The sequence below is a fragment of the Heterocephalus glaber genome, unplaced genomic scaffold (assembly GCF_053883595.1).
Source record: "Heterocephalus glaber isolate CG9 unplaced genomic scaffold, H.glaber_assembly_v1.0 deba00000281, whole genome shotgun sequence".
In the NCBI taxonomy this organism is placed as follows: Eukaryota; Metazoa; Chordata; class Mammalia; order Rodentia; family Bathyergidae; genus Heterocephalus; species Heterocephalus glaber.
This window is the reverse complement of record NW_028258139.1, coordinates 36901432-36904563: the sequence shown is the minus strand read 5'-3', so window position 1 is coordinate 36904563 and position 3132 is coordinate 36901432. Positions and strand designations below refer to the sequence as shown.

The 3132-nt window shown below is 35.9% G+C and overlaps 1 pseudogene; it reads left to right on the top strand.

The window, feature by feature from the left end:
- The first annotated feature begins 431 nt into the window (after window positions 1–431).
- LOC101716056 (lysosome-associated membrane glycoprotein 2 pseudogene) lies at window positions 432–1660 on the top strand (annotated as a pseudogene).
- The last annotated feature ends 1472 nt before the right edge of the window (window positions 1661–3132 follow it).

The window sequence follows — 3132 nt, the reverse complement described above, 5'->3', positions numbered from 1 at the left end:
TTAACATTAGATGAGTCCAATTGTTTTGAGAATATTTGTCTTTATATTCTTGTTATTCAAAATCACCTTGTTAGGTTTATTTGTATGGACAAGTTTTTGACTTTTTAAATTTTTCATAAAATAGCTTCATAACCTACATTATTTATGAAACAAATGTGTTATTTCTGTGTGTTTACCTACACCAGCCCTCTATGAAATTATCTCTTCTTTAGGCTTCAGTTTAGCTTCTCAGATGCTTCAGTTGCACGTTTGGTAAAAAGAAATATTCCTGTACAAGCAGTTACAATGTCTCAGTCAAATATTTCACTGGAAAACAAGAAAAATCATTTATGGCAATGCATATAAGGGTGCTGTGGTCAGTGCTCTCGGTCTTGCTAGCCTTGTCTCTGGTATTGCTGCTCTCTCCAATGCCACCTTCACCCTGCGGGATCATGGTGTGCTTCTGCCCCTCCCCTGTTTCAGGCTTGGAGCTAGTTCTCCTCTGCCTCGTTCTGGGGGCTGCCGGGTCTTATGAATTGGAACTTAACTTGACAAATTCAGAAAAAGCTGCTTACCTTTGCACAAAATGCCAGATGAATTTCACAATACACTATGAAACTACAAACAAAACTGATAAAAGGACAACCATTTCAGACCATAACAATGTTACACATAATGGAAGCATTTGTGGGAAGGACTACAATGGTCCCAAAATAGTTGAGCAATTTGAATCTCATTTCTCCTGGATTGTGAATTTTACTAAGGAACCTAATTACTTCATTGACAGCATCTCATTGTCCTACAACACCAGGGATAACATAACATTTCCTGATGCTGAAGATAAAGGAATTGTTACTGTTCATGATTCTATGGCAATCAGCATTTTATTGAGTGACATGTTTAGATGCAATAGTTTATCAACTTATGAAAAGAACAACATTGTCCAGCACTATTGGGATGTTCTTGTTCAAGCTTTTGCCCAAAATGCCACAGTGAGCAGAAAAGAATTCTGTGTGAGGAAGACAAATGTTCCACAACAGTGGCACCCACCATTCACACCACTACACCTTCTACTACAACACCCACTCCAAAGGAAAAACCAGAAGTTGGAAAGTATCCAGTGAGCAATGGCAGCACCACATGCCTGCTGTCTACCATGGGGCTGCAGCTGAACATCACTCAGGATAAGATTGCTTCAGTTACTAACATCAACCCCAACTCAACTGGCTTCACTGGCAGCTGCCAACCCTAGACTGCTCAGCTTAGGCTGAACAGCAGCATTATTAAGTATCTTGACTTTGTCTTTGCAGTAAAAAATGAAAACTGATTCTATCTGAAGGAAGTGAATGCCAGCGTGTATTTGGCTAATGGCTCTGTTTTCAGCATTGCAAATAACAACCTTAGCTACTGGAATGCCCCCCTGGGAAGTTCTTACATGTGCAACAAAGAGTAGACTGTTTGAGTGCCTGGAACATTTCAGATAAATATCTTTGGTCTAAGGGTTCAGCCTTTCACTGTGATGGAAGGAAAGTATTCTACAGCCCAACAGTGTTCACTGGATAATGGTACCATTCTAATCCCAATTATAGTGGGTGCTGGTCTTTCATGCTTGATTATCATTATAGTGACTGCTTACCTAATTGGCAGAAGAAAAAGTTATGCTGGATATCAAACTCTGTAACATAAGTCCATATGTGATATCTGTTGTAAAATAATAAAGCAAGTACATGTTCCAACATGCATTACTAATCAATTTAATGTACATTTAGTTGCAGTCTTGCTCTTAGAATGGGTGGTTTGGGAGATTTCTAATTTGAACTAAAACATTAAAAAAAAATTGAAAAAAAAACCCAGAAACTACAAATTAGCCATGTGATTTTTTTGGATTCTAGAACCAAGAAATTTAAAAGTGTTATTTCTACAGTAAAACACCTGGATTAGAGGTTTTATTTTACTGCCTTGAATTAATATTTTAGCAGTTTCATTTAAATATTCTGGCTAGAGCTATAGTTTGGGAAAAATGTTTTTGAAAAGATTTCTTTTCTGCATGAGGTTGAATTAGGGCAACATTCTACAGTGGATTTGTACTTGTTCCTTTTACATTTTATTGTGATTTTGTTTGCAGGATAACTTAGCTACTTTGACATTGCTGCATATTTGACCCATGAGAGAGATCTTAGTAGATTTGAATGGGGCCTAGTAATATGTTTTTACCAACAAATGTTTTTCGCATGTTTTTCAACATATTTGTGTTTAATATGGCCACAATGACAAAAGACACAAAAACCTTTTAAATTTTAGAATAGGTGTTATTCTTGCTTTATTCTTTTTTAAAAATTGGTCATGTCAATCTTTTAAACTGCAAGACAAACGACTATCCCAACTGGGTATTTCAATATTTTTTTTTAGGTACTTTAAGAGATAATTGCTAGGCAGTGCCAACTGAAGGCATTATTCCTTTGTGCCCATAAATTGGCCTCAATATGCAGTACTAAAATTAATGAAGATTTCTCTTTAATTTTCAAGTCTTGTTTGTTGATAGCAATGTATTTTATTCTTTTTTCTTAAAAAAGAAGTGCCAGTGGTTCTGCTGCCTGCCTCGCAAGCACAGGGACACAAGTTCAATCCTGGTACCAAAAAAAAAAAGAAAGAAAAATGCCAGTATGCCCTAGAAACTAGATAAAGAAGTGCACTTACACATAGAAAATAACTAGTACCTAACTCAAAATTTTGATCTTAGTTCATTAAAACGTTATTGGTTTCCAGTTTGAGTTGATTGCTTCAGCATTTATTAATTTGGCTTTCACATTTAAATGGCTCTGTGCTAATCAAAATTTACACTGTTTTTGTTATGATACAATCGTTATTAAGCCATGTACTTTGTATTTAGTTTTATGCTCTGAGAGATGAATCAGCTGTCCATTTGCTGTGTACCGCCTAATACTTTTACAAGAAAGGAAAATATTTCAGCTTGATAGTTAACATATAAGTATCCCTTGTAGCTACTAGGTGATCTTTTTTTATATGTATAAATATTGGTGAGGCTGAGCAAGTACATTTAAAAAATATTGATATGTAGCCATAGGTTGCAGATTCCTGTGGTTATTTGGGAAGGGCAGATTATATGCCTCCCACTCACTAGAAAATGAGGAA